General features: G+C 43.9%; 1 long non-coding RNA gene across 4 annotated transcripts in view; it reads right to left on the bottom strand.

The window, feature by feature from the left end:
- LOC148108923 (uncharacterized) overlaps nucleotides 1–13,664 on the bottom strand; it is a 184,298-nt gene that overhangs the window by 160,602 nt on the left and 10,032 nt on the right. For 3 of the 4 annotated variants that reach the window (XR_015726640.1, XR_015726639.1, XR_015726638.1), the window contains exons 2-4: nucleotides 10,523–10,702; nucleotides 5,406–7,398; nucleotides 4,719–4,863 (exon numbers count right to left, since the gene is read on the bottom strand). This is a non-coding gene — a long non-coding RNA (uncharacterized LOC148108923). The remainder of the gene's footprint in view (nucleotides 1–4,718; nucleotides 4,864–5,405; nucleotides 7,399–10,522; nucleotides 10,703–13,664) is intronic. The other variant, XR_015726641.1, reaches the window with a different exon arrangement.

The following is a 13,664-nucleotide window of genomic DNA, read 5'->3' as shown; positions in this document are numbered from 1 at the left end:
ACAAACTATTCTACTATTATGAGAATTCTACATAATATTATTATGTGTCTACCTCATGGGGACACACTGGTGAACAAAAACAATTATGGCCCCTTGTCCTCTTTGGGAATTACGCTTCACTGTGGGAAATAGACCTTAACCAGGCATAAAGATGTTGGCCATCTTTGAATGTTAACGAAGATTAATCTTCTTTCCTATCTTTATTCACCTAGTTTTGTGTAGCTTTCTTTGCTTTTTGTGTGCTTCCTGGTAAGCCAAGACTCAAGGCCAAATGTAAGCCCTCAAATGCACAGTATCACAATCTCATGTGCATACCGTCCTTACTGCATGGAGGCTCACTCTCTTAGCTTGGATTCTCCTAAAGCAGAGGCTGAGAGGAGGATTCGAGTGTAAATAATGTATTTTGGAGGTACCAGGGAACATCAAGGGAGGAACAAGTGAGATAGGAAAGGAAAGAAGCACATAAAACAATGTGCTTCACATCAGGTACCACTGTGGACAAGTGGAACTCAACCCCAGTGGGGAACTATGGGAAGACTAATGAATTGTCCCAACTGAGGGGCAAAGAAGCTAAAGTATTTTTTACTGACTTCCTATCTGTTACTGGTTGAATGTTCCTTCTGGGACCATTAAGTCTCCATAGCTTCAGATTTGCCAAGGATGTTCCCTCAACCAAAGAGGAAGAAAACAGAGATTTGCAGGTATTTAAAATAAGCAGCTTTCCACAGGTAGAGTGCATGCCAAGGAAATGGGCGTGAGAAGCTTAGACAATATTGGGGGGTGGTGATGGATACTTTGCCCTGGAAACTAGAATATGAAAGGACAAGAAACCATCCAACTTTCAAGTTAGTGGCTCAATGAGACAAACCTTGAAGGACTGAAGTATTCTAGTTCAGAAAGGTTCTGGAGAAGCACGGGAAACAAAACAACAACAACAAAAAAACCAAAACCCAAAACCCAAAACCTTGTCTCAGAGGCCAAGTCAGTAGCTGGCAGCATGGAGAAAAAGCAAATTGAGTTAAACAGAAATGACATTTCATTTACCTTGCCTTCCACACTGATGGCCACCTACAGGCCCTCTGAGGAAATACCCAGTGACTACTGGCCCCGACCTCTGTTCTTAGGCTAATGTTACAACTTTGTAGGTACAGCTGCCAACCTCTGGGGTGTGTGCTTGTGGACGTGTAGTGTTTGGGGAGGGAGGCATAAATGGGCACTTTGGGGCTCCACTGGGAGTCCAGGGCCCAGCCCACGGACAGACAGTTACTAACTAGCGCTGAACGATCCAAGGCAGCCAAGCTGTCCTCTCGTTTCAATGTGGCAATCTTCCCAGCTAAGGTCTTTGGTGGCAAATCAAATATTCTATTACATTATTTTCCAATTTCAGGCATTTCCCTAGCTGGACTCTCGAGTGGTATATTTTCCAAGAGTTCAGAAACATTGTCCTGCTCGCCATCTGCCTTGATGGCCTGACATATTGGACACTGACTCTGGGACCAAAACATGTGCGGCCCAAGGATGCCATCGTGCCACTGGCTTATGGCACCTGAGAGATGGTGGAAACACACCTCTCAACCCAGCCGAACCAAGAACATGACTCCAGGCAAGTGGCCTCTCGGGCCTTGCTGGCGTTTATTCAGCCCTTGCTAGGTGAACGTAGATTAGAATCACCCCAAAAACTGCAGTCCGTCCCATTTCTCAATGAATAATAGGACAGTTTGGCCTTTTCCAATAGAGTTACGCAGCATCTGTAAGACATCGAAGGCACTTAAATATAGCGTTTTAGTGCCAGTTTGACCTGATTAGGTGTGCTGTCAACAACTGGACCTTGGCTCCGAAGCAGGTGGTTTGTTTTTTTACTTTTGCTGCCTCTCCACCTCTCCGTGAATCACTGTCTAAATTTTAGGGGACCGCATCTAAGAATAATTCATGTTCTTTGAAGGGAGCAAAAAAGGAAGGGGCACAGCGGGAGCCACGACTCCGCAGCTCTCTCAGGAGCTGGCCTGGAATCGCTGCAAAGGACCTGAGCCAAAAATTCCACACCCATTAGTCAGTGTGATGAAAAGTGATTAGCATTTAGCACAACCACGACAACCTTCAAATTCAGACAAGCCCCTGCACCCAGCTCCCTGTACACCCGCTCGATTCCAGCTCTTGGTAATACTGATGTCTCTAATTGGTGACACAACTCATTTTCATGAGTTTCCCCACCCCCATTCCATACAACCTTCTGATTTGACCCTGCAGGGGTGTGTGTGTGTGTTGGGGGAGGGGGTTGCCTGCGTGCATTCAGCTGAATGAAACCAATGCAAGCAAGAAAGAAGAGGGGCAAGGGTGGAACACAGATGCAGGTTAGCTAATCGCCCTGGAGGGTATGAGGTGGAATTGTGAGGACACTTAGTGCAACCTGGACGCACACAGCCCTGGGAATCTTGTCACTGAGGCAGTGCTCCTTCTGACACATTGGTTGGGTTCAAAGGAAGTGCTTGTGAGTTGGCTGAAACCAGACCAGTGCTGTTCTTTACTCCAATGAATGAGGTATGGTTATTCATCCCTGAACCAAGGCCTCTCAGAATTAACAAGCCTGGCCCATTCTCCTTCTCAGCATAGGAACTCTCTCCACCACACCCATAACAAGTGGTTAGCTACAGCCTCTGCTTAAGCCAAGGGCGCAGGCTTGGCCACCTTTGGGGGCAAGGAAGCTAAAAACGAGTGAAATGGAGCTAGGTCCAAACTGGGCAATGGGCATTAAGGAGGGCACGTGATGTGATGAGCACTGGGTGTTATATGTGACTGATGCATCGTTGAACATTATTTCAAATGTCAATGATGTACTCTACCTTGGCTAATTGAATTTAAATTAATAAAATAAAAAATAAATAAAACAATAAGGGAAGAGGACAACCAGGAACACATGCTTCCTCGAACGGGAGCAACAGGTTCTGATCTCCATTCATTTGTGATAATGCAGAATGGAGAGTACTGTGTGTGTGTGAGAGAGAGATGGAGAGGGCGCTATCATTTCAATTACATTTTTTTAAACATCAAACTTAAAGAAAACACTGAGTGCAAACGATATCCATCCTAACGCAAGTGACCCATCATCGGCCACCAGTTTATAGCCCTGGCTTCAACAGGTAACAGGGAGCACAGCTCATAAAGCAACTCATCACACATAATAGCTTCTCTCATGGACTTTCATGGACTTTCTTTCATGTCAAGACATCTTCACAGATGTCTTGTTCCATTGGTCCCATTCATTTTTTTTGCTCATTCAAAACATTTTTATTAAGCATTTACTATGCTGTAGGTCTTCTCCACCAAGGAATCCCTGCAGAAAACCCAGGGACTAAGACAAACTTTCTCATGGTGAGTTCGCTGTGTCTTTTGGAGGATAATCTCCCCCATCTTTACCCCAAAGGCTTCTCGTTCTAGCTCCAACAGCCCATTTTCTCCAACCCTTCCTAAAATGTCAGGGTTTCTCCTTTCATTTCTAGTTTGTTAACAGCCTTCTTAAAATGTGGTAAAACTAGTATAAAGCACTAGTTATGGGAACCCATTCTGAACATGGTACAATTCACAAATTTTCTTACTTTGCCGCCCATATGGTAATGCATTGCTGTTCGGTGTACCTACCACCCTTTTATGGGTTAGCTGGCTTCTGGTGTGGGCACAGATCTTCATTTCTAAGGACCCTGAGACATAAAGTGCTCCACGGACATCTCTGCATGCAGCCACGACGATCCGTTTTCATATTCTTCGTGACTTAACGGAACAGAGCACATGCACTGCCAAGCTTATTTGCTTTCTTGTGCTTGTATTTCCAAAGGTCACAGATTTCAGGCAGAAGTGCCACATGACATAAGCAATTCCAGGAGCACTTGAGGAAAATAACATTAATTGCCTGTGACTCTAATTGGCTTTATGACAGTAGCCAGGCCAGTGGCTGGGAAAAGACACCCCAGAACAGCTGTCAAATACACAACCTGGCAGAAAGGCATCAAATGGCAAGAGCCCCTCTTGCATAGAGCTGACATTCGAGAGGCCCACACAGACCCAGTGATCAGGAAAATCTCCCTCCGTGTGATGATTTTCAAATCTGCCTCATTTAAAATGGTTTCCGTGGAGCATGCAAAACATGCTACATTTCAGCTCTGGTTGGCAGCGAGCTACACTTGAAGGCTCAAAACCCCAAACCGACGAGTCATTAGCTCAGTGCTTAGGAATGTACACAATGATTAGGCCACGATTACATTATTTATCCAGCCTTTGGTAGGCACGTACTTTTGTAATTAGAGATGATTTGGGGAGGACTGCATGGAAATGAACAACCTCAATCTGCCAAGAATAACATGCTCGAGCAATCATTCAAGTATCCTCAAATGATTGTCCTGTTTCTCTCCTCTCTAAACATTCATCACAAATTGGGCATGAGCTCTGGATAAATTTTTTACCTTTTTTTTTTTTTTTTTTTTTGAGAGAGAAAGAGAGAGAGAGAGCACATGCAAGGGCAGGGGGGAGGGGCAGAAGGAGAGGGAGAGAGAGAATCCCAAGCAGGCTCCCGCCCAACGTAGAGCCTAAAGTGGAGCTCGATCTCACGACCCTGAGATCCTGACCTGAGCTGAAATCAAGAGTCAGACACTTACCCAACGGAGCCACCCAGGCGCCCCTTTACCTTTGATTACATATGAGATGTAAAAGCAGAGGCCTGTACGAACCGTGAACGTTGGGGGTCAGCCATCCCCCTCCGGCCTTGTGTTGCTTCAGGAAGACCAGCTTGAGATTGGAGATCAGGGTCTGATCCTGAGTCCTACTGCTTAGTACTGAGCAAGGGAACCACCTGTCAGGGAGGTTCAAATGCATCTGCAGAAGTGAATTAAAAAATATGAAGCACTGTGCTGAAGTATGGAGCTGCTATCATTATCGCAATTCTACTTCCCAGAGACACCTGTTCTAAAATCTTAACAGTTACATCGATGTCCTGTCATGGTTGGTTTGCTTGTTTGCTTGTTTTGACCAGAACTACCCGATCAGTTATCCAAAGTTGCTGCTACTTTTTTTTCTCCCACAGGTTGTGAACTACAGATCCATGGATAGAGGGAGCCCACAGAGAAATTTTATTTGACTTGCAAGGTTTCATTTCTTTCTTTCTTTTTCTTTTTCTTTTTTTTTTTCCAAATTGCCTTGCTTGTCAACATTTTACATATGGGATTTTTCAGACTGATATTTCCATTTGGCGTTTTCATTGGCAGGGTTCAGTTTTCCTACTTCTATTGAAAATGGGAAGACTTGGCAGTGTGGGCGTGGGTTCCCCGCAGCTGCCATCGCCAGAGCCAAGGAGCAGCTGCCCAGGGGGTGTGCACTCCCCACCGCCCTGTGGTCCCCACCTGGCCTCCCTCACTTACGTCTTCTGTCGAAACCCCATAGGCATTTGGATGTCGACTCCTGCTCTTCCCTTTTTTTGTTTCAGAAACAAATAGCTCTCTAAAATATCAAAAAAGATAGAGGCAAGAAGAATAAAGAGAAGCAATGAGACCAAATAACCAGCTTATTGGACATTAATCAGTAAGAACAGAGGTATCAAACATTATTTACGAGCAGAAGTAGAGCAATGTGGTTGAAAGTATGAACAAAATGCTAAAGCAATATTAAATCATGGCTCCAGCCATCATTAAACTATTTCTTAATAGTTTAAGAAAGTTACTTAAGCTGTCTGGGCCTCAGTCTCCTTACCTGGCACATGAGAATAATAATAGGAGTTTTCAGAATTCATTTCAATAATAGGGATTTACTAAGCACCTACCGTGTACCAGAGATGCTTCTGGGCACTGGTGATCCAACACTCACCCAAAGTCTGTACTCACGCGCTTTCTAGTAAACGAGTGAATTCACGTTAAGCCCTTAGAACAATCTCTGGCACATAATAAAAATGCATTTATTGTCAGTTTATTCACAATATGCTGTCTACTCAAAAGTAGTTACTTGGGGTGCCTGGGTGGCTCTCTCGGTTAAGCGTCTACCTTTGGCTCAAGTCATGATCTCAGGGTCCTGGGATCGAGCCCCACGTTGGGGGGGGTCCCTGCTCAGCGGGGAGTCAGCTTCTCCCTCTGCCCCTCCCCCCTGCTCATAATCCCTCTCTCTCACTCTTTCTCTCTCAAATAAATAAATAAAATCTTATTTAAAAAAAAGTAATTACTTAAATCAGAAATGCTACATCTTTTGAAGCTCGTATTTTATTTTCTGATAGTAGCTGCTAGAAATATAGCATTAAGAATGAGTCTGAGGTCTTGTCCAGACTCAGCAGAAAGAAATGCAGGGATTGATTATCGATGTCCACATGGGCTTGACTTATGTGTGTGGAAATTTATTTTGCTGTTTTGCAATCCTGGTTTAAAGAATCCCTAATTTCCCTACATTAAATTTCTGCAGCTGTAAATGTCTGCCTGTCTTGTCGCTGCAGACTTTCTGAGACTCCTTGCTCAGGGAGAGACACGTTTTTCTTTTTAGCAAGCAGCTCCGAAGAACAAGGCCATGCTCTTGCCGCCGCAGACGTGCTGAGAACCACGCGAAGCTCGGAGGGCTACTAGCTTGTGACGAGGCAGGGTTTGAAGATGTCTGTTCCAGAAACCGGCTCTAAAGATGACCCTCTCAGAGCTACAAACCCAACTCAGGGGAACCGAAATGCCTGCTGGGAAGGATAAACGTCTCTTCAATAAAATATTTAAAAGGAAAGAAGGAAAGAAAGAAAAGAGCATTCTCCTACGAATCATACCACGAAACCCCAGAGTTAGCCCCTGGCAGGTCTAGAGGCGGCAGTGCTCTGTGGCGGTGCTCGCGCCCTCACGGACGTCTCGGGCTTGATCCCCCCGTAAGTCTGCGCTCCCGCAATTCCGGATCTGGCAGAGGTGGAAAGCCATCGCAAGTTTCCTCCCTCCCAGACAAATCCAAATGTTCACTCTTTGCACACTCCTCCGGGGCAAAAATGAAATAAAACCTTTCCTAACAATATTTAATGTAAACCTACCATACTCCCTGGAAGCGTGCACCTGCTGCCCCCGCCCAGGGCTTCTCTCCATGTTCGGCAGCATCGCACATGGCAGCCAAGTTCACGGGGATGAAGAATTCACAGCCACAGGCTTCTGATGGCCTAGGTCACTGGATAATGATATAGAGGAAGTGTGTCTGGGCCTCTGGGTTAAAGGTGAAGAGGCCAGGTGACATCCCGTTATTAAGCAGACACGAGCAGTAATGTTGGGGGTGGGGAGACTGCGCAGTGGCTCAGACACGCTCTTCCTCATGAGCTCTCCTCGCCCCTCGGATGCCGGCTGCTTGAAAACGATCCTCCCCAGGCTGCTGACCCGCACATTCCGTTACAGTTCCAGAGGATCCATACTGTCCCTGTCCAGGTAAAACAAAACCTGGGTTATGCCAAGGTAGGGAGGCTTTCTGAAGAAGGTGACGGCACGAGAGGATGGCCTCCTGTTCCCTGCATGGCACCCTGGGCTTCCTTTCTAAGCACCTTTCATGATATATCACTTATTATTTCTCTGTATAGCTGCTTGTTTACTGTCAGTCTCCCCCTCCGGTCTGTAGGCATTTTCACGACACATACCAGGTGCCAGGTGTTTTTTGTCCTTTGTTTTTGTTTGTTCCCGTACTGTTCCTATCCTCTGGCACAGGGGCAAGAAGGTTTTTCTTAAAAGGCCATGTAGTCACTATTTTTGGTTTTGGGGACCATAGGGCCTCTTTGGGGTTTGTTCAACTTTGCTGCCGTAGCTTGAAAGTAGCCAGAGATAATAAGTAAACGAATGGGCACGGCGGTGCTCCGATACAAATTTATCTATAAAAATAGATGGTGGGCTGTACTTGGTCTACGGGCCGTTTGCAGCTGCCCGCTCTAGTGCAATAAATCATTAATAAATCTACATTAAGTCTAAAATAAGGATTTGCATGTCCTTGTGGTGTCCCATCACCCAGAGACAAGAACGATGTATGAGGATTTGAAAGCAGGGTGGTGGGGATGGGGGTCTAGGTACTAGGAGGGGGGCCAGGGGCTCCTGGGGTGGAGAATGTTCTGTTTCTTGGTCTGGGTACTGGATACAGACTGAATTACTTTGTGAAAATCTATCAGGCCATGCACTTAAATTTGAGTACTTTTCTGCCTGTATATTATATTCTAAGAAAAGTCTACAGGTTAAGAAATAAACATGTAAATAAAAGAAGTAAGGGCTAAAGAGAGAAAGCAAAGCATCACCGTCTGCTCAATTTGATCTTCCCTAATGACCGCTGATGAACAAAAGTATCTCTCAACAAATTCTGAGCGTATACCTAGAAGGTCAGTTGTATCACCTCCTTGCAAACACAGGCGAAAATTTGCCTATTTGGCTTGTTGGCTCCATAGGTAAAGTTAGCATCCTATTCATGAAATGAGCTTGGAAACCAAAGAGAGACTGTGGAACCTCTCTGAGCCTCTGATTTTTTTATCCCTAAAATAATCGTGTCTATCCCATGGCTCTGCTGTGAGGAGTAAACCAGCTAATGTATAGAAAATGCCTCCGAACAGTTCTGGTATCTGTTAACATCCATGATCAGTGCCCAGTGAATGTCAGGTAATAAGAAAAAGACCATAATGGAAAGAAGGTGTGCTGGGTATCTTGCATTTGCTCCCTCATGCATTCTCCATCCTTCTCTGCTCCCTGTCCTGAAGTTAGATGGCTCCCCTGCCTGTCTTTGCTTCTAGGGTGAGCAAGGAGGCCTGAGAGCGAGCCAGGTCAGGGCCTTTACTTCCCCGGGCTCCTCCATGGGCCATTCTTTGTCTTTCCACACAGCTGCTTTGTCTTCAAGTCCCCATAAATGATCTTCCCCGTGCTTCCTCAGGACCGTGGGTGGGAACTGCTCCCTGCTGATAAGAACTGCGGGGTACTGGAGTATTCCTGTGGTTTCCCCCACACTGTGCGAGCATTTCTGTCTTCGGTTTCCAGGACTCCAACAAATGCATCAACCACACATCAGGAAAGTGAGTTCAGATATGAGCGAGGCAGGAAAATTTCTGAAAATAGTCTACGGTACTTTCTTCTGCCTCAACTACAGGACTTGGAAAAACAAGGGGGAGTTTTTCTCTAGGCCTGGCACAAAAAGGTTATAATAAGGCTTTGTTTGTCAAATCTGGGCTTTCTTGCTTCAGGAGCTGATTAAGCCTGAGTCAGCTTTCAGCAGTGAAAACAGCAGTTACAGGCCAGCCCAGATGCGGGGCTTCAGTGGGCCTGTGGGTGCTTAGGAGGTGTTAGCCGCTGGCCTGCACGCAGTAGTGATGGGGTTTCGAGAGAGATCGGGGGATGGGGGGGCACTCAACTTCACTCCCAGGAACAAGACTTCCGGTGGAACAGCTGTGGATTTTTGGAACTTCGGCAAAGAGCTCCCACACCGAGTCCGTCGCAAAAGGATCTGCCCTCTTTGAATGCACACGTGGGCCTGGACGATGAGTCCTACAGCCGTGACCATGATGTGCCCACCCTTAGAGGCCTTTCTAGTTAGTTGCTGGATCCGTGCAAACCCCTCAGGATTTCTCTGTAATCTCAAGCAATGTGCTTTCTAGACCGTAACTGGATATACTCAGGCAGTTCCTCAATGATTCTGATTTTGTGTGACTTGAGTTGGGCCCCCACACTGCCTCTTTAGCCTGTACCCCACGGAGGCCAATGCGAGTAGTCCAACGAGTGCCAGGAGGTACTATAACTATCCCCATTTGACAAAGGAGAAAAACAGAGCCTCTGAGGGCGTAACCATCTCCAGCTCAAGGTGCTTGGGGTCTAGGCTAATATGGGTCGAGCAAGAAAAAGTAAACAAATTGCCCTTTCTTGCGCATGTAGCTCATTTATACCCACGGTGGAAGCACAATTCTTATCGTGTTCCGGGGAATTCTGCCTCAATCCAGATGTTTGCAAACGTCCAAGAGCTGAGTGGTGTTCTACGTCTTCCTTCACAATCAAGGAGGCGGGAACACTGTAGCTAGCAAAAACCCTCCCCGAATGCTTATTCAGGAAGACTGGTCTGGGACACGTAATCTATGAAGGTGCAGAGCAAAACCAAGAAATGTCTCCCATCTTGCCATCAGGCGCCAAGCTTAGAAAATCAAGTAAAACAATCAACTCGGCTGCTCACAAAGTCAGCAAAAAATGTTTATGTAATTAATCTTCATCATGGCAGTTCCGTCACAACATTAGTGTCAAATATACCCGGAAAATAAATGTAAATTGTAGGTACAAATCAATTTACTTTACGCATTCAGCAGGAATTCCACTTGCCTCCACATACGCACTTAATAGCTGTTTGAGGCTTATAAATAAATAGTTACTGGTCTTCAGAAAGATGCAAGTCTGCAAACTGAGATCCAAGGTAAAACAGAACAGTAGTGCCGCAACACCGCAGGCATTCGGAGATGCGCGAAGTACCCGGAGTGACGGTGTCAGCCCTTCCTGGGGAGAGGGAAGCACCAGCTAAGCTGTTCATTTTCTCTTCTCACCTTTTTCTGTTGCTAACAGTCTCCTTGCCATCAAATCCTGGAGTTGTTGGACAGGAGGGTGTTGGAGGGTCCCCAGATAAAGAATGGGGCCAGACTGGCTTCCGTTCCAAATGGCAGCAGAAATGGATTCTCTTTCACCTGTGAAATGTGAAACGTCCCAAGGATTTCCTTTCTGATGCCCTGGAGAAAATAGAAACATTTTTTAAAGGACCTGGAAATGCAAAGATCTTATTGTCAGGTAAAATGTCTCAAAAAACTTTAACTAGGAGCGTAGCCCTTGTGTGAACCTGTGCATTGCAGGTACCTTTCCCCAAAGTTCACTTGTCAGTTTTCTTTGTCTTTTTGGCTCCTCTCAGATGGATGGATGTAATAGGCTCTCTCTACTTTGCAGAATGTTTTATCTTAATATTGACAAGCATTTCCTTTAAACCTTTAATAAAAGTCACAGGTATTGACTGGGTTCGGGTTTTTTAAAAAGATTTTATTTATTTATTTTTAGAGAGAAAGCGAGCAAGCAGGGGGAGGGAGAGGGGCAGAGGGAAAGAGAGAATCTCAAGCAGACTCTGCACTGAGTGTGGAGCCTGACGTGGAGCCTGATCCCATGACCCTGAGATCACGACCTGAGCCAAAACCAAGAGTCAAACGCCCATCTGCCTGAACAACCCAGGCGCCCTGATTGGGTTCAGTCTTTCTACCTTCCCGTTTCTATCACTCCATCTGTCCCCCACCTGAACATATTTTTCAGTTTTCTCACAGTGCTTATCCTTAAGTATAATTATTGTACTAACAATATCATTAAGTAAAATGTGTGGGTTGGGGGAACTCTGGTTAATGGAGTGCTAATGAAGAAAAATTTTTAATTTTCCAATGCTCATCGCTGAAAATCTTTCTCTTAAATGTCTTCCTTTCTTCCAATCTTCATTTCACTCTCATTTCTAAGAGACATGCAAAAAGGATGTTAAGTATCAGCACATGAATGCCCAAATTTATATAGAGAGAAATTAATATTAGCAGTCATAGCTACAAAGAAGGTGAGACCGCATCAACTTTCAGATACATGAAATCATGACTATGATTTACCACTAAGTTTAGCTCTGAGCTCCCTGGCGGGCAAGGCAAAATGAGAAATAGATGCCATTTTATAATTAAAAGGAGCAAAAGTAGTCCATAAGGCAAGATAAACTTTTGGGGGAAATATGGAGTATTAAAATCTAGTCATAGTGACCTAAAGGAAAGGTTTCTATGACTTTTCATTTGTCGAGTTGGATCAAGCTGGTCATATCGCTGGACCGTTGTGTTTTGGGGAAATGAAATGTTTTCCTCTCTTCCTACCCACTCCTCCACACAGGTGTTTTACTTGGTTTCATTAACTCTTGACCAGAAATTGAACTTATGATGAGATTGTCTTTGTTTATAAAAGTAATCAATGGCAAATCAGTGGAATTATCGTCCTACCCCTACCCTCTGTTATTTCCACTATTTTATAAAGAAAACATTTTGATAAGTTTGTCATAGGGCCTTGACATGATCCCTTAAAAAGTTCTTCAAAGAACACCTAATTATTTCAATGTTACTCAGAGACTCAAAGATGAGTCAAGAATGATAGCACCATGAGCAACATGGCTAATGCACCAATTGCATTTTCTAGGAAATGTTAAGTGCTGAAGCATGATTTTTTTCAATTTCAGATAATGTATGGTTGAAGGAGATCATAAATTATGCTAAAATAAGGACCAATCAATTTTCTTCAACTCAAATACAGATCTCAAATACTGAGCTTGATTTTCCTCATAACTTTTAAGCTATCATAGAAATTTAGTATTTTGACATCTAGAATTTCCTCTTGTGTGACAAAAAAAGTATAATGATCCTTGGTCAGATTATATGTACTGATTTTTAGTTTGTAACCTGGAGAATGTATTTGTATCCCATGTATGTGTTCTTCACTCTTCTACAATACTAGTCCAGGGACTTTATAACTCAAAAAGCCCTGGCTTGCTTGCTTTGCTTAAATTTCATCCATTGTAATGCCTTTAATTTCTAACTTCTATTTTTAATCTTTGGGGTTTAAGCTATATGTCTTTTGAAAGGAGAACCTTCTTAGCTACTTCAAGTAGAAAGTTTTCATATTTTAATTTGGAATCACAGGAAAACCAAGTATATTAAGTGGAAAAGGCACAAGATCTGATATCGAAAGACCCATATTTGATTCTGGCTCTCCCTTTTACTGCCCATTCATGAAATATACTCACATTTCTTAGCCTTCCTTTCCTAATCAGTAAAATGGGTATAACCACAATAATGCCTACCTATTAGGATTGATCTGAAGATTAGATATGCACATATGAGAAAGTTTGTGAACCATAAGATTATATTCACTTCATATTTATTGTTATTATTAGACCAAAACTGTTTGGTAAAGATAAAGACAGAAAAGTCACAATGATAACAGGAAACATCATGAAATGCTTACTGCAGGTCACAGATTCTACTCCGCACTTTAAATATTAATTCATTTAAACCTTACAGCAGCCTAATGCAGCATTATCACTATTCCCATTTCTCAGACGAGAGACATGAGGTACAAGGAGCATAATAACCTTGCCCAAGGTCACAAAGTCAGTAAATATCATTGCTGGGATTCAAACCCAAGCATTAAGTGCATAGGCTCTTAATCATTTGACTGTATGTCCTCAGTACATTGCTATGGGATGTTAGCAAATGTTACACACATATGAAAAGGATTCCATCACCAAAAGAGTTTAGGAAATATCCATTTAAACAAAAAGTTGAACCGGTTTCTTGACCGTATGTCTCTTCACATCCCTTAACGTGTATGGTGAATCTCGGAGACTGAGGTATGGTGGGGAGCACTTCCTAAGACCAACTGAACCCAATCTGTTTCTTCGTGAACATTTCAAAGGACCAGGGTTCCATGGAACACATTTTGACAAATGCTGATGTATGAGGTATGATAAATAAGTAGCAATGACATACCACTTGAGGACTTGTAAAACAATCCTTTGAGGTAGGGGAGACAAGTATAACTCAATTCCACTTATACACAATCTCCATTTTATATACTATCTAACACATTGAGTGTGTTGCCCAAAGTAAAAAAAAAAAAAAAGTAAGCATTGTA

This window comes from Ursus americanus, chromosome 14, assembly GCF_024610735.1.
Source record: "Ursus americanus isolate L20-20 chromosome 14, mUrsAme1.1.p, whole genome shotgun sequence".
Taxonomy (NCBI): domain Eukaryota; kingdom Metazoa; phylum Chordata; class Mammalia; order Carnivora; family Ursidae; genus Ursus; species Ursus americanus.
This window is presented reverse-complemented; position numbering and strand designations above follow the sequence as displayed.